The sequence below is a fragment of the Ostrea edulis genome, chromosome 1 (genome assembly GCF_947568905.1).
Source record: "Ostrea edulis chromosome 1, xbOstEdul1.1, whole genome shotgun sequence".
Classification (NCBI taxonomy): domain Eukaryota; kingdom Metazoa; phylum Mollusca; class Bivalvia; order Ostreida; family Ostreidae; genus Ostrea; species Ostrea edulis.
The window spans coordinates 80,564,841-80,590,703 of NC_079164.1; the positions used below are offsets into that span (position 1 = coordinate 80,564,841).

The following is a 25,863-nucleotide window of genomic DNA, read 5'->3' on the forward strand; positions in this document are numbered from 1 at the left end:
AAGTGCTGAATCACCTGATTGCTTATCTTTTACTGTTCTTCAAGTCATATAAATGTTTAGTGACATTTTTAAAACAATGGTTACGGTCAAGTTTTTTCTTTATTCTTACACGCAGTTCATTCTCAATCCTTGATATCACAGTATTGTCTCCATCACCCTCAATAACTTCAACTGGTGTCTTTTGTGACATCATCTCCTTTATCGCCTGAATCCCAGCCATAGCCTCTATCTGTCATGATGAACCTTTGTGATTCCAGACACATTTGTGATTGCGAACCTTTTGTCCAGGTCTATTTCGTTTCCACCATTTGCAAACCGAACAAGTTCGATGTTTAATAACAGTTTTAAGAACTTTATTGTCATACTTACATTTGCTGACCAAAAATGTATGGCCTGTTGAATGTTTAAATGTTTTATGGCGTAATATGAAAATTGATACAGTTTTCAGCAGAATTCCACATTACACTATAATAATTTATTCTCTTACCTGTTAGACTATCAAATCCCCTTTTTTGCCAGCCATGGTCAGCACAAACTGTCATTCCTGTTCTTGCTCGTGGGTTAAATTTCAGCTTCTTTGAAACAGCCACTCCCTGTCTTCTCAGCTTGTCTTTTCCAAATGACCTTCCTGACACTTTGTCTATACATATGTGCAGTTTCATTATAAATAATGCCCACATAGAATGATAATGCAATTAAGTTCACAATATGATAATATATATGAACGAAATTAAATGTATCACATGAAAGCATTAAAGTATATGAGAATTACTTGACTATTCCTTGTGGAATGTGAAGAGAAAGGTCCATTTCCTGTAAATCTACATGTGATGGACAAACTAGTTTTGGAGTCTGAGGAGAATGGTCAACATTTAGTGAATCTCGATCTGGCAGACAAACTTGCGCTGGGTTAGAATTCCTGAAATAAATAACACAAGATAATGTATATTTCCAATTAATCAAGGCTTTTCTCTGGTGTATGAATTGTAAAAGTGCAAGCACTGTGTCTGGTTAACTGGTACATTGATACAAGTCAGACCACTCCCAAGATTTAAAAAAAAAAAATGCAGCTGTTAGTGTTATAGTATATAATGAAAATCTTAGAACTGTTGCACTTACTCATCATCATCATCATCATTTCCAGAATCGCCACTTTCCTCCTGGTCTTGAAGCACACTTGTAGATTTCAAAAGTGATGCAGGATTACTGAAATTATTTTAGTTGTATCATATTTATACTCGCATGGGTATACATGTTATCTATATACATGTATGCACATGAAGTGTAACAACTTTGTCATTTCCAACATAGCTTTCAACATTCTAACATGACATACCCTAGGAATTCACCATCTATAACTGCAGTACCCAACTCCTCATCAAAAGTAGCATGATGGACAAATGGTGCATTGTTTTCTTCCATAGTTGAAATGTCACTACAATGAGTGATAATTTTTTAAGGTACCTGGCATATTTTAATTGTTTCACTTATTCATTTATAATTTTTCCTGAAACACACAATTGATAGAGTCTGAATAAAATAGGAGGGCACTCACTTCTAATGAGTCAATACCTATCCACTCATATCAAATTACAAAATGAAAGTATCAAATAGCATACCACCTAGTGTTTTGGGTCGAGTCGCATACAGTATGTGCCTACATGATTCCCTGTATTTTAGATTGAAAAATTTCTGACAAAATACAAATAACAATTATGTCAATCTTTCAAACACATTAGGCCTAAATAAAATATGTGTGTGTTTTTGGTTTCCCGACCCTACATCTACATTTTTGCTGCAGACTCTATTGATGATACATACATAATAAAATAAAAGTCCGAACTTTGGAAACAGGAATGTTTTATATCATTTGCATTCGAGTTTCTCAGTTCTTCAGATGAGACCGCAAAAACCGAAGCCCTGCGTCACAGCTGTTGTGCACGATAAAAACCCATCCCTGCTGAAAGGCTGTAAGCGCCAAACATAGGCCTAAATTTTGCAGCCCTTCACCAGCAGTGGTGACATCTCCATATGATTGAAGGATTCTCGAGAGGGACGTTAACAATATCTAATCAATCAATCATATTGTTTGAAAAGTATTCTAATGTGGATAGGTCTGTATTTACAGCATATCAAAAACTTATAAGATTTTGATAAAATGTTTTAACTTTTTATGAAATAATATGTTTTACCTACCTAAGTTAGGGAATTAAAATAGGAAACACACATATATTTTATTGTAGCCTTGTGTACTTTGAAAAACTTACCTCATTTCAGTGTCAAATGGTACTTTAGTTGCAATGGCCATACTTTTCTCTGCATAATCTTGAATTATATGCCCAGCTCGTTCCATGGCTTTGAGATTTTTGTTTGATATTGATGGGAGATCAAGCGTTTTAAGGAAATTATTGACTCGTTGTGGGCCTCCAATCGAGTCAATCATTGCTATAAAACATTCAGTAAATTTCAAACCTTCTGTGGGTGTTATACATAATTGAATATGCAAACAATAACGTACAATTTCTCAATTATAAACACAGTACATAACTGCACCTAACTTTGTGTTCACTGAAAACATTCTCTGTCCTCTTGTCGATGGCTCGGAGTATGTACTGTCATATGGGATGGTATTCAGCTGCCCGCAGTTATTACACTGTATATACAAATAACAACCAACCCCCCAACCCCCCCAGTCCCATCTTAATTTCACCTTTGATAGTTTCATGCGCAAGATATAACGGTCCCATCCTACAGAACAGACAGTGGCTTAAGGAATTGACCAAACATATCAATTGTACAACACGTCTACCCTTTCCCCAATCTTCCGTTTCTATCTTTTTTGAATTCACTAACCGTGATATTCCCGGACAACATTCTTCACATCTGTTGTTATCGTCGTGAAAATGTCCAATGGGGTAATTATGTTCAACAACGATGTTTCTAATACCCTTCTGTCGTTTTGTGCTGTCTTCCTTCTCCATTTTTTTGACTGTATCCGACGTAAAACGACCGCGTTTGTCCCGCACAACTTTTTTCAGTGGCGCAGCCATTACATATTTCCCCCACCATCTCGTGTGTGCGAGACTTTACGGAAACATCAAACTTAAACGTATTTAATTTTTTAATGATTGACGAACAAAATGAAATATAAAAAAAATAGTTATTTATTTGATTTTATTTGTTTATTAAAATACTTTTATCAATTTCCGACATACACCGATATGTCCCGACATCGTCTTTTTAGTCACGTGGTCTAATGACGTTCGGATACCTTAAGTTTGACGCGGCAAGTGCTTGAACGCACGCCTTCCCGGTTATGAAGCGAACGTTGTTGCAAAATAGTTATCATTGGTTTGACATCAACTTTTAGTTTTCTGTCGTGTGTTTGAATATATGCAATGAGCTAAAAGTTTACGTCACAACATTTTGAACTGCATAGTGTTAATTGTTCACATTGTTATTCTTATTTTACACGGATGTAGCCTTACCTATGCACGATCCACTTAGTCTGTCACACTGCTCGCATTCACATTTCTTCTTACACCCAAATCCATAGTACCCAGGAGGACATATTTTAGTGCACCCAGGTCCGAATGATCCTATACATGCTGGAAAAGATCAGATTCAATATCAATAAAACCCAATACCGTACTTCTAATTTCAATTTGGTATAGAGCTTTGTTTAAGTTTCTTTATTATCGTTAATAGGTGAAGATGTGAAATTTAATAACCATAACGCAGGGCTATCCATCATTTCAAATTTTATTATGTTGCAGACTGCACACGAAGCGTTTCATGACATTTCGAAAAGACTGCGCGCGAAACACCTCATGAGATTTTTGGTTTTGATAATGTATCATATACATGTATCTTATTAACAACAATAACCACAGAAGCCAAAAACTAAACAAAAACATTAAAAACAAGAGTACCGCAAACGGTACATAATACGCCCGTGAAATGCTTATATGGGGTGTTTTTCTTGTGCTATAATTTGTATAACTTTGCTTCAGATAGTATCAGCCACCATGAGGCTGTGACAAACTTTCATATGAACAAAGGGTCTTAGCTTAATAATCGAGATTTCCTCAAAATGGACCAAGTTCAACAACCTGTATTTTTTTCAAAAATTGTAGAAAATCAAAATCCTTCCCCCAGATGCACATCTTCAATACCCATACAAACACTCCACAAAATAAGATGGTCCTCACTTGAAAACTGTGGGAGTAGTTGGGCGGACAAATTATGTACCCTCCATAGAATATTAATTTCCAAAAAGACTAAGTTCAACAACCTGTAATTTTCTAAAAACAAAATGTAGAAAATCAATATCCATCCCACATGCACATCTTCCGTACCCATACAAACACTCCACAAAATAAGAAGGTCCTCACTTGAAAACTGGGGGAGGAGTTGGGCAGACAAATTATGTACCCTCCATAGAATATTAATTTCTAAATCGACTAAGTTCAACAACCTGTAATTTTCTCAAACATTGTAGAAAATCAAAATCCATCCCACATGCACATCTTCCGTACCCATACAAACACTCGACAAAATAAGAAGGCTCTCACTTGAAAAATGTGGGAGGAGTAGGGCGGACAAATCATGTACCCTCCATATAATAATTTTCAAATAAAGGGGCAAAACTCCTGGAAAAAAGGTCGAAATGGATCAAAATTGCATTATGATCTAGAGTGACCCACAAAGAAGCTACGCAATAAATTTCAGCATGGTATGTGAAAGGGAAATGAAATTATAAAGAGAAAACCCCGAACGGACGGACGGACGTACAAACATCGCTGTACCATAATGCGTCCCGTCTAAAGACGGGCGTATAAAAACCAAAAGATTAAACATTTCAATAGTTTGTTTACTGTGTCGCATACTGTGTTACACACATTGTTCTACTGTGTCGTGGCCACACAGTAGAAACGCCGATGGAGAAGAACTCTTAGACTGATAACGTAAAAATCATACAGCAAAACCAAATCCATATAAATTTCAAACAAACTGTGAATAGGAAAACACAAAAACAAGCAGGTGCAGTAAAATATGCCAGAAGTCTTTTATCGTTAACAATATAAATCCTATACCTCCCCTGTATTGCCAACAATTTGGGTAGTTTTGAGATTTTTTTTACATGCATGTACTTTGAGTCTGCCTAGTCGAAATCCAAGGAAAATTGACCCGAATGTTTTAGTTATAAATGCTGGGGTATGCAGTATGGCTGACAAAAGCATTGAAAATAAGATACAAGTACCATGATATCATGAGACGGTGATCATGACCGGCACATGTTTTTGATTTTGACAGACACCTCTTCAGGGTAATTCTGCATGCTGCACGATTTCCATGGATCTAGGAATATGCGATTTTATTTTGCAGTAAATGACACGCGAATGACGTATTTCGTCTATCTAAATGCAGCGAAAATTCGGAGTGTCTGAACTCTTCATTTCACTACCGTCTCCAGATAATGGTAGTGTACGATTACAACACACTGAACGCTTGTTCAATATTTTTATTTTGTTTCTATAACGTCGGATATTTAATTTTTTTGAAGTTTAAACAAAGAAAATATTGAGAGTTCAAACTTTAATGCTACAAAATATCATGCTTTGCTGAAATTAATATATTATTACCGCGCTGTATCCACATTCTTGTATTTTGTTGAGAACTTGCATTATTTCCACAAAGATTTCTAGTGAAATTGAATAACGTAAAGAATACCGCATAGTTAGAATTTTTACATTAATCACCGGTAATTATGTAAATCGGGGAAAGGATATCAAACAATCGTTCCAGTTTTGCTCAGATAATCTCATGATAATATTGTGATCTGGGTTCAGTGCCCATTACCATAGCGCACAAATTACATGCAACTTTAACTCCAGGGGGGGGGGGGGGGGGGGGGGGGGGGTCCGGACCCCCACTCTAGATCCGCGTATGATTCGGATATAGTCATTAAGGGATGTTTTGTGCACATGCCGCTAAATCTTAAGTGAACGACGGTGAGTGGGATGATTAGAGTGTAAATGCATGAAAAGAGAGGCCTCCTTGTGTGTGTAAATCCCGTTCTACTACTTCAACACCAGTTCCACGATTTAATGATGAAAATAGTAACCAATGACTACCTATCATGTATTTTTAGATAGGACTCTGTCACAGAACACGTGCGCCAGTTATTGACATATGTAAGGTGATTCTATAAACAAATAATTATTACAGCCACGTATACGTAGCAACAAGAGAATTTGGCCCACACATTCTTTTGTTGTGAGAATGTAGTTTTTCCATACATTTTATCATGCGAATTTTGTCCCCCCCCCCCTTTATGGTAGTACTGAATGCTTGTAAACATTTAAGCATGGACCGATTAAAGTAATAGATATCTTGGAATTGATTGCAAATACAGTTAGAGTCGTTCGTTTCTACTAAAAATGTTTTTTTTAAAGAAATGTTCTTTAGTTTTTACATGCAATGATCGGGGTTCACCGGGTTTTGTCCCATTGGAACACACAATACAAGCGTACACTTTTATCTTTTAGCCTACAAATGAGTAATAATTGAGATATCTAGATATTACATCGTTCATCTACCAACATTTTCACTCTTAAGGAAGGGTAGATGCGAATATTTCATTACCATATACAGACTGTACCATGAAGCAACCTCTCCTAAATGAGTTTCCCAACTTTGTATTATATTGGAATCGTTTTGATAGGAAACATGCATGTCATAAAAATACATGTACTGCAGCATGTAAATAATGAACAATATATTGTACTGAATTGATTTTCAAGTGTATATATTTAAAGCCTGTATGTTTGACTTGCTGCTCATTCAATTTTAACAGGGAATATATAACCGAATTTTGCATTCGAATTCTCGCACTAGCTATTATGCTCTGATGTAAAGGTACCGATTAAGCTATCGCGTTTTCATTTTCGATATTTTTAATATTAAACTTTTTATTTTATAAGCAAATATTGCATTGGGTTGCAGACGTGCATTTAAAAAAAACCCAGGCCAAAGCCATAATAAAATTCTAACTTAATAACATACATATTGTGTATCATGAGTGGGGTTTTTTTCCAGATGGACAGTCATTAGACGCGTCTGACATATTGCTTAATACAATATTAAAATAGCATTTGAAATTATACATGCAACATACCCAATAAGTTAGCCTACATGTATTTTAGAATATGATGACTGGCACAACGTATTTAGACATGTATATACATGTAGATACGCATTGTAGCCGGCTCAGTATATGGACACCAATTTAGAGGGATAACTCATATTATAAATTATCTATGATAAAAAGGATATGTGATTGAACGTTGCCATGTGTTACTGCAATCGCGTTCATACCAGTAAAATTGGAATCGGAAATACTAGTAACTGTGTCGAAGATTCTAGATCTCTATATAGATGTATACAATATCTTCTTCAATGCAAACTACGTAGAGTCTTTTAAAATTTAATATACTGTACATATGGATATTATTTATTCATTAAACTCGTATATATGAACACCATCAACGTTGAAATTTGTATTACAGATGAACGCGGAAACGGTTTACGTTAAATTTGATAGTCTGCGCATTTATCAAACATTTCGAAATTTTCCTCATTACTGACTTTCACGCAAAACATCTCTATGATTGTTGCGTGTGCTCTATCTTAAAAATGGATTAAAAGGCATAAAAACAGCCGATTTCGGTAAATCTTGATAATCATTAAAATCAATTATGATAAAGAGTTAGTTTAACAGTCAAATCACTTATATGAAGCGAACAGCAGTGTCAATTAAGTGCATATTAAATGTTAGAACCGACCGAAGCTGAATGTAAATTTCCAGACATGAATTATGAAGGACTGCTCCGAGACTTGCTGATGGCGCCTGTCCAAATTTCCAGCCGAGCCGAATCTTGGTCGAGATTACCACTGACCTTCCGCGACCGGTTCCACTTTGTGTCCTTACATGAAATTTAAATATATGCATAATAAAGTATTTCATGCTTATGGACACATATACTGCCATTTCTTATATAATCTGTGCAGCATTTGAATCCATCTCTAGAAAGAAAAATAAAGCATATTTTCGAATAGAAATTTATATTAGGGTGTTTTCATTCTGAATTGATGAGACATTCTTTTATTCTGTATGTGTTTAACCGTTATCTTAAATGCAAACAAAAAATCTTACTCTGGCGTGCCACAAGTTCAGATCCAAGGTGTTTCAGTTAGTGCTACTTCGGAGATAAGAACATGGAATACCATAATAACACAAATAGCATCAACCATTTTGTGTCTATTCTACAACTGAATCGTCGTGTTATTGGTTTTCATTTGCTTCCTAAAACCCTGAAGTACAAACTGTACTTAATTATATGGGAACATGTTTGTTGCCGTATGCAGATTGCGTACGTGGATGTACATGTATGAATATACTAAATATATTACAAAGATTTTTTGTCATCGTCACAGAATTACAAGTTAAAGAGACTGAACAGCAGGCGCTTCCAATTAAGATTTAGCATTGTGGGAATCCGTGTTAGAATAGATCCTCAAATGCTGTCTGACGTGTTTCATACCGATTGTTAAGCCGTTCTTCGTACACTGATTTTGACTACGGATAACTCCGTTTACCTGATCAGGATATAGGGCTCACGGCGGGTGTGACCGGTCAACAGGGTATGCTTACTCCGCCTAGGCACCTGATCCCACCTCTGGTGTGTCCAATAATCAATTTTCGTTAAGTTAGATATGCTGTTTACGGATAAAGCGTATTAAATTTTATATACATGTACACATGCATCGTCCGACGATGGTATATGCAATCTACCTTTGTATTGAAGGTATCACACCGGTAATTATTTTCACTATATATTACTATAGAGGGGAAAAAATCATTAAAAATCAGTTTACAAAATTGATGCCGAATAACGCAGTCAGACACGTTCTATGTTACCTATCTCGTCTGCCGACACCAGAAAAACAACACCCTACGTGGCATTTTCGAGGGAAAAAAAATACCCGCAAACAAGACTACCCTCAAATCCACGTGTTTTTCACATGTGTGTAAACAGCCGGAGTGCACCTCAGGAAGTAGCCTCAGCTACCAACAGCAAATAGTTCCTTTGTATACACTTGATTATTTCTACAAATTACACAAAATTTCCTAATCAGGGATACAAAAATTAAGAGAAAAGAAGAAGAGGAAATGAGAAAAATCGCGCAAGGAAAAATAATATTTCTTTAAATATATGGAACTACAATTGACTAAGTTCATTTTGATTGGACAATTACCGGTGTGATACCTTGAATGTATGGTTCAATAAATGTAAAATGAGAAGCTTTTGATATATGTGACAAGTCGGTCATCTTCTAGCATCCTCGTAAAATTCACATTATCAAAGAGATGTGCGCTCCGCGCACTCGTGACAGAAGGACCGCCCATCTATTTGATAATGTGAATATTACTCGGATGCTAGAAGATAACCATTACAAAGCCGCCGTTCTAAATATGACCCAATTTAATGGAAGTGAATCATGCATAGCCTGTGAAGATCCAGGAAAAGTTGTAAAACAAGGAAAGGGACACTGCAGAACTTTCCCTTTCCGGGAAAATAATGATAAATACCCAGAACGAAATCAAGATGATGTATCCTTTTGCATGTTGAACAGCACACTAAACAGTCGAAAAAAAGGTTTCAGAGGAGAGTCTGCTTTATTGAAGTTAAAGGATTTCATAATTGTGAGTGGAAGCCCCCCTGCCTACATGCATGCCACATTACTTGGTGTTGTTAAATGCCTTATGAACAAATGGTTCTCAGCAACAGAAAGCAAAAGTAACTACTTTGTGGGGAACCAGTATGCAAAGATTTCCTCGAGATATAGAATAAAATTACATTCATTTCAAACCTACAGAATTACAAGCTTGGCTGCTATACTATGTCCTTCCATGTCTAAGTGGAATTTTGCCAGAAATTTATTTGCAACATTTTCCTTTGCTTTCTGAAGGAATTTATTTGCTGTTAGGTGATCATATAACAGATGAAAACCTTAGAAGAGCAGAGAGAATTCTTAGCAAGTTTTTTCAAAGATTTCTGTAATTTGTATCCTGAAGGAAACTGGACTTAACGTGCATAACATTGGGTTCCATTATGTAGACTATGTTCGTCTTCTTGGTCCATTGTGGGAGTGGAGCTGTTTTCCATTTGAAGACTGCAATTCTATGATAACAAAATCAGTGCATGGAACAGGGAATATAACACATCAGATAATGCGGCTTAAGGAGGCACAAACCATTTTGAGACACAGTCTTCAGTTGACTCTAAAAGAAACAGTGCGACATTTAACTCTGGACACGACAAAAGTCCGGAGTTTCGCCAACCCTTTTATTAAGGATACAAATAAACCCTTTACAAAAAAAGATGGGATTTTATGTTCACAAGACATGCACCAACATTTACACTTGTAACTATTGTAGTTTTTAAGATATTTCACCTGAAATCAAAAAATCCCATGGGATTTTGGAGGGATTTTGAATCCCACTTGGGGGATTTTCACTCCCACCAAAAATCCTGTGGGAGAAAAAATATAATTTCTCCCATAGGATTTTAACTCCCATATTTAAACTTATTATGGGATACAATGTCCCATAGGAGGAAATGTCCCATAATGAACATGAAATGGCAGTAAATATCCTATTTGAGCATGAATGGGAATAGATATCCCAAATAAAGCACAGGATGGGATTTTTATTCCATGAATATAACAATAAAACAGAAAATTGTATCTTAAAAAGTGTTGTTTGTCATGATTCTTAAAATATACTTAAAAGCCAAGGCATGACATTAATTTTTAAATATATATAGTAATTATAAACTCTTATGTGTCGGCCTATGTGTTTGTGAATAAATGTCTAAAAAACATGAGAGATAATAAAGGATATTAGAGCTCTGCATTACTAAACTTTTCCCCATGCAATTTTAATTGTATACATATAACCTTGCACAAAAATCTCCATATAAAATTGGACGGGACTATATTATTGCAACAAGCAGACAAGAACACTATGAAATACTCATTCACACACGGGCACTGTAAGTTAATGTAAATATATAGTATGTGCATGTATAAATATATATACATGCACATACTACATGTATCTATTTACATCAACTTCCATTGCCCGTGCATTCACATGCAGTTGCTCACATTCACTATTCACAACCCTTCATATGTCGTCAGGTGTTAAAATCTGTTCACAGGAACCGGTAATTTGTCAGTGTATTAATAATAGTGTGGGTATACCATATACCGTACCATCCCCTAATCAGCTGCTATTGGGGGGGAGAGGGGGGGGGGGGCTACAAGGGCTGATACTTCACTCAAAACTTCGTTTCAAAATAGTTCTTAAAATTATCGTCACCCACCATCCTTGTGGTTTTATAAAGGGTAGCAGTATTATTACTACATATTAAATTACCAGTTCCTGTGATATGTTGTTGAATTACGGAATAGGCCTAACTTACAACTTGGTTACATATTCTAAAATTAGTGTTAAGTGCTTACGGTGAAAGATGAACTCTGCTAGGTGATGCTAAGTTGTTTAGTGAACCGAATCAGACATCTCAAATAAGATTCTCGATTATTTAACAACACAAGAATCGTTTTACAAAATGCATGCTTCGGTCCATCTTTCCCTCCCTTCTACAATCGTATTCATTCTCAAGTCAAAGTACTTTCTCCGATTGCTACCATTACCTTAAGCGTCGAAAAGACTTTGACAGGCGTGTCAGAATAAACGGTTAACAGACGTCTCGACTCTAGGGAAGTTCGGCTCTAAGTGTTCTAAACATCTCGAGCGATTTTATAGTGATAAACTTCTATGATTTTCGACATTTGTGTATCAATGTTTTATGAATATTGTAGACTTTTTTACTTATAAAGCAAAGCAATGTTATCGCAAATTTTTAGGTCTACTTACAAATGTATTAACCCCGAGATCCGCCACTAATTAGTTACACAAGTTGTGTGGTTACAACAGTCTTCACTTATCATTTTAATTTCATTGGATGATAAAATAGATGACGTTAATATTTTTGAATACCTTGTATACGCAAAAGAATTTAACTATACGATGTTTATTTTTCAAATTATAACTTCAGTGGCGAATGGGCGGATCCCCCGTCCCATTCCCATCCCTCACGCATAATACTAATTATTTCCCCAGCCACTTAATGACCAGATATACACGACTATTGAATGTAAAGCACTTTTCAGTCATTGTGTACTCCCAATTAATTAACAATCTACCCTCGTAAATCATAATCGTTACGCTTCGTTGGACATGAAACCTTAAATCAATCCATTGACACTACTTAGTCAACGATTTTGTATTGTGATACATTTCTATGATTTCGGACATTTATATATCAGGATTATCTGATTTATTTATCAGTGTTCAAAAAGCAAAGTACATGTACCGTTACAACGATTTTATACCTACTTCTTATAATACCCCCCTGGATCCGCCACTAGCTAAATTAATTCTGGTGATGCCTATAACAGCGGTACGTACATGTACTCACCTATCATTCTAACTTATTGAAAGTTAAAATAAATGTAGATATAATGTAAACATTTTGAATACTATATATATATATATCATATGATGAAGGCATGCCTTCATCATATGATGTTATGATGTTTATTAACTTTAGTGATGGATAACCGAGAACGACACCCCACCCCTACTTCGCACAATTCAATTTCTAATATTGACAAGCGGCCCCTTTTGACCAGATAGACATTACCCTTGAACGTAAAACACTGGTCAGTCATTGTGTATTTCTAATAAACAAACTTCATCATTGAATACAGACCGTTATGTTGCCACTGACACTACTTAGTCGTGAGTTGATTTTGTAGGTGATAGATTCCTATGATCTTTACTCGTATGTTTCATTGCTTATTTGGAGTTTTTATTTGTTTGGTTTTTCCCCCTTCTTCTTCTTCTTCAAGAGCAAAGTATTGATATTGCAGTTTAACCCCCTGGAACCGCCAGTTATTAGGTAGACGTATTGTGTTGATCTACTAATTAGGTAAATGAAGTCAATGGATATCTGCGGTAATATTTAGCGTTATTCACTTAATATTAGCTTCCTAACTATATTGAAAGTTGAAATAAACAACGTTAACATTTCGAATACTTTAAATATCTAGGATACATAATCATACGAGGATTATTTTTTAATATTTTGAAATTAGAAAAACAACTTTAGAGGCGGAGGAGCGGAAGCCATCCCTCTTCCTGCAGGATTTATGGTCCAAAATTGACAAAAGGCTCGTTTTGACCAGATAGAAATGGCACTTTCAAACGGAAAATATTGGTCAGTCATTGTGTACTTCCAATTAAAAAAACTACTCCCATTGTAACTCTACTTAGTCCCTGGTATTCTACAATGTACAATTTGAATATTTCATATCTGTATGGTATAAACAGTCACACGATGTTTAGTTCGGAAATTAAAAAAAAATGTAGTGGGGACACTGGTCAGTCATTGTGTATTCCCAATTAACAAACTACCCTTTTAAATCCTACTCGTTACGGTTCGTCAGACATGACAACATATCCGAACTAGTCTTGTATGTATGGATGTACTTGTTTATTGTAATTAAGGTCTGCTTCGCAATGAAAACCTGTTATCATTGACAATTAATTGTTATTCCACTTAGTCATCGATTTTTTATGTGATACATTTCTATGATCACGGACATTTATATATATATCAGGGTTGTCTTGTCAGGGTTTATTTATCATTATTCCAAAAGCAAAGTACTGTTATCACGATTTTATGCCTACTTCTTACCCCTCTGGATCCGCCACTAGCTAGATAATTTTGGTGATGCCTATAACAGCGGTACTCATCTATCATTGTAACATTATTGGAAGTTAAAATACAAGTAGATATAATGTTAACATTTTGAATACTTTACATATATACATGTTAAGGAATTCATCATATGATGTTTATTAACTTTAGTGGTGGATGACTGAGAGCGAACATCCCCCTCTCCCTCGCACAATTCAATTTCTAGAATTGACAAGTGGCCCATTTTTACCCTTGAACGTAAAGCACTGGTCAGTCATTGTGTAATTCCAATTAACGAACTTCACCATTGAGTCCTGACCGTTACGCTTCGTCAGACACTAACCCACTAATACTACCTAGATACTGATTTTGTACGTGATAAATTCCTGTGATCTTTACTAGTATGTTTCATTGTTTATTTGGAGTTTCTATTTGTTTGGGTTTTCTATTTTCTTCTTCTTCAAAAGTAAAGTATTCATATTGCAATTTAACCCCCTGGATCCGCCACTTTTTTTAAGTAAATGTATAAATATAATTGTGTTGATCTATAATAATTAGGTAAATGAAGTCAATGGATATCTGCGGTAATATTCAGCTTTATTCACTTAGCTTCCTAACTATATTGGAAGTTGAAATAGACAACGTTAACATTTTGAATAATTTAAATATTTAGAATAGATAATCGTGTTTATTTTTGAATATTTTGAAATTTAAAAAAAAAAACTTTAGCGGCGGAGGAGCAGAAGCCACCCCTCCTCCTGCAGGATTTATTGTCCAAAATTGACAAAAGGCTCGTTTTGACCAGATAGAAATGGCACTTGAACGGAAAATACTGATCAATCACTCTACTTAGTCCCTGATATTCTATACAATGTACAATTTCAATACTATATGTACAGGAAATAATCACACGGATATAAAAAAAAATATAGTGGCCCAACTGGTCAGTCATTGTGTATTCTCAATTAACAAACTATCCTTTTAAATCCTAGTCGTTACGCTTCGTCAGACACGACAACATAACAGATTGACCCTAACCGAACAAGTCTTGTAATTAAGGTCTTCTGCTCCCAAATGGAAACCTGAATAAGATATCATTAAGGTCTTCCGTTTCCAACGGAAGATTCCGTTGTTCTTGACACTACTTAAATAATAATAATAAAATTAAAAAAAATAGTGGTCCCACTAGTCAGTCATTTTGTATTCCCAATTAACAAACTACCCTATTAAATTCTACACGTTACGCTTCGTCAGATACGAGATCATAAGTCATTGACCCTAACCTATCTAGTCTAGTATATGTGGGTTTTTTGTTTACTGTAATTCAGGTCCTCCGCTTCCAACTGAAGACCCCATTGTTATCTCTGTTATCATTATGGTCTTCCGCTTCCAAAGAAAGATTTCGTTGTTATTTTTGACACTACCTAGAGACATAATCTCGAACATTTATGTATTGATGATTTGTTGTTTGTTGTAATTTTTGGTGGAAGCTTTACTGGAGTTGAAATAGTTACGGTTGATATTGGAAATAGATTTTACAATGAAGAACTAATACTGTCTTCATTACTAGGAAAACTTTAGTAGCGGACTGATCAAAGCACCCACCCTTTCCCCAACCCCTCGACCAGCCATCACGTATAGTTCATTTTCCAAAATATATAGATGCAACACTTGATCGTAAAATAGTGATCAATCAATGCATATTCCTAATCAACAAAATACCTTTAAAAGTGCGACATTTAACTCTGGACACGATAAAAGTGCGGAGTTTTTTGTCTATGACAACCACATATTTTCTTCAATAAAAACACTGAAATTTCACTCTGTCATTAAATGTACGTATACGACGCGATCTAATCAAGCCGGCATAGAGGCGCCCCATGCGAAAATTACCCTTATCAAATGTTACATACTTCGGATTTTTAGTGAGCTTAATCCTAAATATTGCACATCTAGATAATTTTCCAAAAATATATGAAACTTTTTACTTGTATCAAAATTCTTTCTGTTTTATATCTTCTAAATTTTACCATAGAGTTAACTAACAGTCTCACTTGCGGAATTAAGGGGTGTGGAGATCGCACCCCCCCCCCACCTCCCCCAACATCTTTTCAAAGATAAGAATTTAATGTGCTTGAAATTGCTCTGCTTCAATATTTTCTCCCGTAAGGGAGGGGGACAACCCCTCCCGAACCACCCTAACCGTGATTTGGTTAGTCCTCAATTGCAAAGCCCCTGTAGTCCAATATCCAGTATCCAGTTAATGTAGGGCTTTTACATGTAATATGTATATCAGATATGTTTTATCCCGTGGGGATCCGGTGTTGTATCATAGACCCCCCCCCCCCCGGAAAAACGGGCCCGGAATTGCGCCCCAGCATATAATTTCCCCCTATGTACAAAGTCAAATCACCCTGGTATATATAGAACACCCCCCCCCCCCCTGTTTCCGGATTTCATTTGTTATAATAGTTTAAGGAAATAGATATACGCTCATTAATATTACGATATTCATAAAACAAACGAATATTTTTTGTTGTTGACATGAAGTTGGATTTACACGCTGAAAACTTTGAAATGCATATTGTAAATACAATATGCTTACCAAAAGACTTTAACGATGGTCAATATAAGTAGGATTTTTCGTAAAAAATCGACTATAAGATGTATAATTAAAATATTTGAAAAGTAAAATAGATGAACTGTATAAATAAAAGTTATTAAATTTTCTCGTTTATTTAAATTAAAAAAATCATTTAAGTTCTTCCCAACTTTACTAATTCAAATGTTAGATACTAGTAAATAACGATAAAGACTTTTAAGATGTCTGAATGAATTTTGATATACCATTACACGATTTGAGCAATTTCCATTTTATAAAAAATCATAAGATGATGATTGTTCACGATACACACACACAAAAATAATCAGAAGAATTACTGGGTCTAAGTAAGCAAGATAATTCTAGTAATAGAAATGGAAACAGATACATAGCTAAAATGTAAGAATGGGGGTGTACTGTCATTTAGGGGGAATTTCTATATTGGGACGGTTTTTCCAAGGGGGGTTGGGTTGGACCCGGGTTAATTCTTCGTAAGGGGAAATTCTATTCCAGGCCCATCTTTCCGGGGGGAATGTCTATCCCGGGCCCGTTTTTCCGGAGGGAAAGTCTATGCGGGGGAGAATCTTATGCTTTACAACACCGGGTAGAATAGGTCCTCAGTACTCCTTGCCTGTCGTAGGAGACGACCCAATGGGACAGTCCTTCGGATGAGAACGCAAAAACCGAGGCCCACTGTCTCAACTTCTGTGGCACGATAAATTCCCTCCATGCTCAAAGGCCGTAAGCACCGAGCATAGGCCTATGTTTTCAGCCCTTCACCGGTAATGGTGATGTCTTCATATGAGTGAAAAATTCTCGAGAGGAAACTTAAACAATATCCTATCAATCAAATCTGAGTCTGTTTTCATATCCATGTAACGTGTGTCTCTAGTACTTAATACATTCTAAGGAACTAAAGATCATGCACCCAATGTTGGGAATGAACTAAGTAAACTTAATTTGTACACTTTTAATGCGATATAGTTTTATACTTTTTTTTCATTAATGTATATTAAATATGCGCATGCCAAATATACAGCTTTTAAGAATAAAGATATGCAATCAAAATACTTTAGAGAGTAATGGTGCTAGTTTTTGCAATAAAAAGAAGAGAGAAAAAAGCGGGAGCTTTCATAGGCATTGTCCCCTGGAACCACCCAGGACTTTGTCCTGGACTTACTGAGGTCTAAAGGCGGTCTTTAGACCCACCCACCCAGCAATTTCTCCGGGCCCCAAACTGAAATATTGCACCCGCCTCTGAATACAATACATAATTCATGGTTATCTTGCTTTAAAATCAACAAATGTAAATTCATGTAATACTACACAATTGTCTATTACTTGAATGTGGCCATTTGCATGGATCTTGAGAGATAATTCAATTATCCCCTAGATTATAACGCGAGAGTCTGAAGGATGGAGCCAGTCAGACAGCAGAAAGGCATGCGCATGTGCACGCGTGTAGATTCTTCTTTTCCAATATAATTTCATACTAGAGCATTACACACCCGTTTTTATTTGTCAAACTGCGTTTTGGAAATCTTCAATTCAAAATACCCAGTCTAAGCTTCGATGATTCTGGCTGTATGAACTTCGTAATATTAGGGGTGGGTCCAGGAAATGCGGTTACAGGGAGGGGGCGCCACTTTATGAGGCAGGGGGTCTGGGGGCCGCCTTGAGGCCCACAGTGGATCCAGAGCAAAGCGCTGGTGGAGTTCAGGGGGGCGAAGCCCCTGGAAGCTCCGGGATTTTACAGGGCTTGAAATATGTCTTCTATTTAGTCATTTGTGAAATTAATAAAATGACTCAAATTTTATGGGTTTTAGAACAAAATTAAGTTCTCCCAATAAAGTAATGCAAGAAATCAAAAGATTTTGTCATTTATTTCTCCGGGAGTGGAAGAAATTATTGCTTCTTTTATCGTTTAGTACATTTTTCTAAACAAGATACCGCGATTTACCTTAAATTTGATAATTTTAGGGGGGGGGGTTGCACTGAATATAGGTGTATGGAAATATATAGATCTATGTACGTGCATTTTAATAACCAATTGGGACTTCACTTCAGAGTAACACAAACTGGGACTAAAGCATGCAATTCCTAACACTAAAAGCTGGTCTGAATCCCCCCCCCCCCCACTCGCTTATATACCCTACAAAATTTACCTGCAATATTACATAGTATTTACTAATGTCAATTATTATAAGTTCTTTTCATTAAAAACATGGAATTTACAAATGGATGAAAAATACAAATTTCACTACATAGACTTAGGTGTACAAGTGGTTTTCGTCAAGTTTCCGCACTCATTTTTCATCTTGATAGCTTTCTCCCTGCAAAAACTTGGTGTGTCCTGCTGAAACTTGATATATCTACGTTGTTTTCAAGTAGTTTCCGCAACGACAATTTGCTGAAAGCTGATCAAGTTTGCGCAAATTTCGGTTTGCAGAAACTGTTCTGTTTTAGTATGCACATTTCTATACTGATAGTCTACCGCAAAGTTTTGATAAGTTTCCGCAATATTTTAGTTCTGTATCAGTTTGTACAATATGGTGTATACCAATTTTCAGCTTTGTGGAAACTTACTGAGACTTTATCATCGCCATGTAATTATAATAGGATGTTTGTGTTGCAATCAATATATAGAATTTTTAAAAAGATAACTGAAAACACTCGGACTAAATGCAAAGACAGCCTGTTACATGTATATTATAATTTGCGGAATGTGTTTTTCCCCTTTCGTTGTTAGTCTCACCCCCTCCCTTTGGAGGGATGGTGGTGGTGGTGGTGTCCATTTGTACTAATGAAGTATCACCTATAAGGTGTCAGTATATTCTGGTAGATTATTGCAATATACATCAGTGGCGGATTTAGAGGGGGCGTAGGCGGAGAAATAAATGACAAAATCTTTTAATTTTTTTAATTACTTTATTGGGAGAACTTAATATTCCCCCCCCCCCCCAAAAAAAAACCTTAAAATTTGGGTCATTCTATTAATTTCACCTTATTAAATTGATAGAAAATACATGTAGTACAAATGACTAAATAGGAGAAATATTTCAAGCCCCATAAAATTTGTAAAACCCAGGAGTTTCCGGGGGCTTCGCCCCTTGGGCCCCAACCAGGGCTTCGCCATGGACCCACTGCCTCATATAGTGGCGCCCCGTAACCACAATTCCTGGATCCGCCCCTGTACATGTAGATATGAGGAGATACTGTCTGTATAAGTTGATAGCTCATCAAACGCACCTCCTGCGATGTGAAAGTGAAAATAGCTGCAATCCTCGCCGGCGGAATTATGGTAAGGTTCAATTTCAGCAACTATTTGCGATAATGTGCTCCACGAAGATTTCCTTAAAGATTACAATTATTCTAAATGAACCCTGTGCTTCCTAATCCCCGTAATGTAGTTCTTGTTCATCAGTGGCGGATCGAGAGGGTTGTAGTCACTCCACTTTACTTCCATAGTTTTAAACAAAACTGGTCATTTTACCAGTTTGCGATATTCACCCCTCTTTGGGGCCGGGGCGGAATAGGCACAAACTTGGGTCGCAATCCACTCTTCCTTTAAACAATTCCTGGATGCGCCCTTGCCCACAGGCACCTTAAATATGGATATTACTACCCCCCCCCCTCAACTTTTTTTCATATTTTTTTTTATGGGAATAATTTCTCTGAAGTGTATGAATTCGTAGTCTATTTCATCCCTCTTCGATTCATGTAATCGTTTCACGTTTTTTTTTTTGTAAGCTTTAGAGATTGTCCTTCTACCGGTATAGAGATTGGCCTTCTACCGGTATAATAAAATTCATTTTATTATATACCAGTAGAAGGCCAATCTCTAAATACATGTATCCATACTTCTGGTGCCTGTGCCCTTGCCCGTGGAGAACAATACGTAAAGTGCACTTGTAAATATATTACCATTTTGTCTGTAATGATATTTCAGGGCCGTAAATTAACCTTCAATTTGGAGGAGGCAGGAAATTAGGCGGGGGTCTGGGGGCCGCCGAGGCCCCCAGACGCTGAGCACATTTTGTGCACACTGAACACGTTTCGTGCAAAATCCTTGATTCTAGGGCCTTCTAAGATGTTACTTGACTAACTCATTCTAAAAGAAAGATTTGGAATGCTTTTTAAGGGAGGTATCATGTTCTTAGTTATTGGAAACAACATAAATTCTAATGAACTTTAAATTTTAATTTTTTTTGGCTCAAAAGTTGGAGGAGGCAGCTGCCTCCTCCGCCTCCATGTAATTTACGGCCCTGTATTTACGGGTGTATTCAATACCACCTCCTAATAAAAACACGGGGGTGGGGGGGGGGGGGTGGTATCGTATAGACTCTCATTATTATCATTACAAACAAAATTACCGGTTCCTGTGATTAGACAAATATTGATTTATATTCACAAAATAAAAATTAAATCAAAATCGGAACCAGGAAAGCTTAATTGATTCCCAACTACATGGAAATGGACATAAGATTTTAATAGTGATATTGTTTAGCTACAGTTCATAATGCATAAGATATAATTGCAAAAGTCTATCTGTTAGTTGGATAATATCTTGTATACAATATAAGAATTTCATAAGTTAACATCAGGGACCTATATACTAACTAGTATATAGGTCCCTGTTAACATCAACACTGTTCCAAGTATCTGCTTTAAATCATTACTTCTTTTTACTGGCTAACAATTTATATTTCTATTAATTTGTCTTGAAAATGAAAAATCCATCGTACCACTGGACTTGTTTATAAAATGAAATTGATCCAACTTCGCCCCAAAATCACAGATTAAACAGTGGCGGATCTAGACCTCACTGTGTGTGTGTGGAGGGGGGGCTTTTTTGGTCAAGCAAAGGAGATATGGTTTTGGTATTAAATGTTAATGAAAATTGAAACATCCATACTTCTTCATTATACTAGCCCGAATATTTAGAAATAATTGTCAAAGTGCACAAATGATCTTACAAAGATTTGGCCTAAAAGCAAAATATGCTTGACCTGGACCATTTAAATTGGCTTTAAAAGTGTTTCAGGTGTTTTCCCCCAAAAAGTCACTAAAATGATTTTAAAAGATTTGAGATGACCTTATAGAAATTAACAAATTTTGCACTAATCAAAATTTATAATCCATAGTTTTGAAATGTTTGAGTGGAGTATGAATGGTTGGTATGAGTGATTATATATCAATTGTACATCTTACCTTTAAAAGTATATATTATGATGCACTTAATTTCTATTTGTACAAATAAATTTAAAAAAAATTAAGCCTAAAAAAAATAATTTAAAAAAATTATTATAATCCGAGGATTAATGTGCATTAAATTATACTTTGTTGTACAATATGAAAAAGATACAAATTAAACAAATATTAGAAAGAGATTACATATCTTAATGGTAGTATAAGTTAACCACATTCACTAACTGCAAAATTGTAGCTCTCTGAGAAAATATTGGGACAGATCTGTACCAATGAATATTTTCTCAGAGAGCTACAGTTCTGCAGCTATTGCATTCACATGATTATGAATTTCACAATATTTCATATGAATTTAAACGTAAAAATTAAAATGTATCCTTTGTCTTTGTATTGGGTGATGTATATTGCAACATAATTTTCAATGTTCATGCTGAGAATTGCTTTGCCATTTTTTTCCAAATATCACCATATAAGCCTACAATATTACATATTATGTATCAAATGAATTATTTATAATATTGACTGAAATAGCATGATATGTTGATCATGATATGAAATGCTTATAAAAGTATTAGATGGCAAATTACAACCTCACAAAGTCATTCACCCAGTAATTGTAGATAAGGAACAATGAGAAACAAAGTCAGGGGCTTGCTGAGCTGTAAAGAACATCCCATGTGTATTATACACAAAGGGATTAGTTGGGGTAAAATTCACCAGACAAAACCTGGGTACAGATATAAAACAAAAAAATGGACAAAATGACCATGCAAGGACAAAGTCAATATTAGAAGTTTATTAAAGCATAATAACAAAATGTCACAGGACATAATACTGATTTTTATATAAATTCAGGGGGGAAATCTGTTCCTTTTGTAAAGTTTACAAAAATGCATGTGTAAAATATATGTTATATGTTTATGAGATTGTTTTTCAATTTTATACTATAGATTTTGATAATTATTATTAAATGCTTATTCCTTTTATCATATCTATTGCAAAATATGAATTAAAATAGGATTTTCTTTTACTGATATAGAATACTAATAGGCTTTGTAATCATTGGGTTTACAAATTGCTACACAAGATCTGACATTTTTCACATAGCTTCTGCGTGCATGCATGTCATTTGATTCCATATCAACATATCAATTAATAAGCAAGATTCAAAATGTGAAATTACTTTGAAAAAAAAAAAAAACACAACAAAAAACTTGATGACTGATAATCTATAATATGCATGATAGTTCAAATTTTCTTATGAATATATATGTATATCAAATGATATGTCAGAACAATCAATTTGCTATTATTGTACGTACATGTATATGCTTTCATAATTTTGCTGTTGTGTGATAATGAAATATTGTCAAATTAAAAAAAAATGTGCAATTACAATTTATTGTCCTTAGGTTTGTAATCAAGAATGAAGGAGTAAATGATAACCTAGTGGTGGATCCAGAGGGGGTGCTGGTTCAGGAAATGTTGCTAAAATAAAGTAAAAATAACACATTTTGAGGGTGGACCCCCCTCCCTTGATAACCAAAATTAATGGTAAAATTCTCCTCTCTCAAAAATTCCTGGATCCATCCCTGTAAGCATTAGACAATCATTAATTTGTCATTCCATTATTCATAATTTCTTCATTGGACACATGGAGGCCAACTCTCACATGTGTGTATATAGACATAATTCTAATTATTTTGAAAATAAAGAGGTCAAAGTACCAATTGAATTCAATATAAAATATATAAAGAATATCTTATCATGGATATAAAGATTAAAACATTTCAATCATGTTAATGAATAGATTTTTAGGTCAATTGATTCTCTCATGTGACCTATTGCTAGTGGTCAGCTTCTGTTGTGACAGTAAACAAAACATCAAGCTTGAAAATATCATGATTCCTAGGGTAGAAATTCTGACTCCAGGAGGAACCAAACTTGATATATAGTGTTTATGTGTAAAACATTTAAATTTAGATAACATCTTCCTTAATGCTATTGATACTTTTAGGTAAAGAAGGAACAGGTAATTGTAAATTTCATGACCTCTATCACTGATAATAATAATAAAATTTATATACATGCAGCCTTATATAAAACAGTTTATTACTCTAAGGTGCTTTACACAATCTGATTAAAATAAGATCTTTGATCCGCTCCGTTATTGTTATGTCGTTTCAATAAGATCTTTGATCCGCTCCGTTATTGTTATGGAGAGGATCAAAGATCTTATTTATAACAATAACGGAGCGGATCAAAGATCTTATTTTAATGAGATTGTGCTTTACAAGGGCAAGAAGAGGAATGCATCAATAAAATAGAATTAAATGACATTATGACAACTTATACATGTATCTGTAAATTAAATTATCAAAATAAAACACTAATGGCTAAAAGTTGGTTGGTTTTTTGTGTGGGTTTTTTTTTGGTATTTGATAATTAAAAACACAGTTTATATATACATGTTAGAATCTAAAGGTTTTGATACTAGCTTTAAAATAGATGGAACCAAAAATGGTCATAGTAATTACATGTCTTTATGATTTAAAAGAATCCTTCTTTAATTTTGTTGACACTAGAATATTATAAATGATGGATGCATTGTCAAGAAAAACAGAAAGATGTACAAAAATTGTGACACTTGCAACTCCAGGGTTCTGATTCAAGGTCAGATCCAAATAGTGTTAAAAGTGTATATCAAGTTTATAATTGTAAAATGTTTCATCAGTATAGACGTTTTTGGGGGAATGAATTACACCTTGTACATGTATTATACTTCTACTGAATATTAGAATTTAGCATATAAATGCATGCCTAGAGCAAGAAAAGTTACTGTATTATATAGATTTCATTCATATTGAGGTTAGTAATACTTTTAACTAAATAACTCAGGTATTTAGTTAAGGTCAGTGTCTTGTTGATATTTTTGATGTGTGTATGCATGTATGTGTATGTGTGCGTGTGTGTGTGAAATACAAAAAAATCCATAAAGATTTGTTTCAGAGTTTTGAGTAGTGATCAGTTTTAGCAATCATCAACAGCTAGGGTATGAATCTGTACACTCATCTTTGTTAATTTCTAAAAAGACTTAAATTGCATTTCAAAAGTAGTCAAGTGTTATGTGAAGGAGATTTGAGGAACATATGTTCCTGCTAAATGTGTGTGATCATACATTTGGGGTGTCAATGGATGGAAAATCATCTGAAGATCGAAGTTTTGAAGAAATTGAAATACTTTATTGAATATTAATCAATCTTATTTTCATTCTAAAATCATGTACTCAAAGGAATTTTCTTTCAATTACATATGTAAGTGCATTAAATTGAATTATTTTTCTATTTCTTACTTACATTTAAAACAGTTATGTTTGTCATTTTGTTTCTCAAAGTAGAAAATATTTTCATGTAGATTTTTCTCCCAAGATTATTATTCCTTAGATTTCAATTTAGAACATTCAAGTAAAAGAAAATAAGACTCTAAAAAAGGAGGTCTCCATGTGAATTGAGAGAAAGAAACGGAAATTATAAATTCTGTGGTGACATTAAATTTCATTTCATAATTTTGCCAGCTATAATAAGGTATGATATGAGATTCAGGGTGGTACATTTATGTGCATACATGTACCTTGTATCTCCAATTGAAAATTGATTGCTTTAAATCAATTTCAACATTATGAATATCCTACAAAAGTAAAACATAATGATTTTAAAGTTTAAAAAACACATTGTTTCACTCCTGAAACCTTGACCTCACATGGATATATATTGGTATTTAGTGTTGGTAGGTTTTGGTTCTTTTTGGGTGGATTTTGGATAATGTAGTGAATTTCAGTTAGTTGTAGCACAGTAACATGGAGTGAGCTTGCTTGCTTCCTGATATCTAGTCAATCACTTTTTAAGACATACATATTTTTCAAACTTGCATTGCACATATTTGTTTACATTTTTGGTAGGAGTGTTTTATATGCTCACTATATATGTCATCTTCATATATAGATGTGTAATTGTTTGCAAAAAGAGGAGACATCTAAATTCCTAATAAAAATGATAATTACATTTAAATCATAATTGTGCACTTCATGTACTTTTTACATGCAAAATCATTTCATATAATTATATGGTTTTTGTATTTTCTGTCCATATCTGTAAGTCT

General features: G+C 34.9%; 1 protein-coding gene across 1 annotated transcript in view; it reads right to left on the reverse strand.

The window, feature by feature from the left end:
* LOC130054058 (uncharacterized) overlaps positions 1-25,863 on the reverse strand; it is a 1,204,346-nt gene that overhangs the window by 492,164 nt on the left and 686,319 nt on the right. The gene's annotated exons all lie outside the window — the stretch shown is intronic.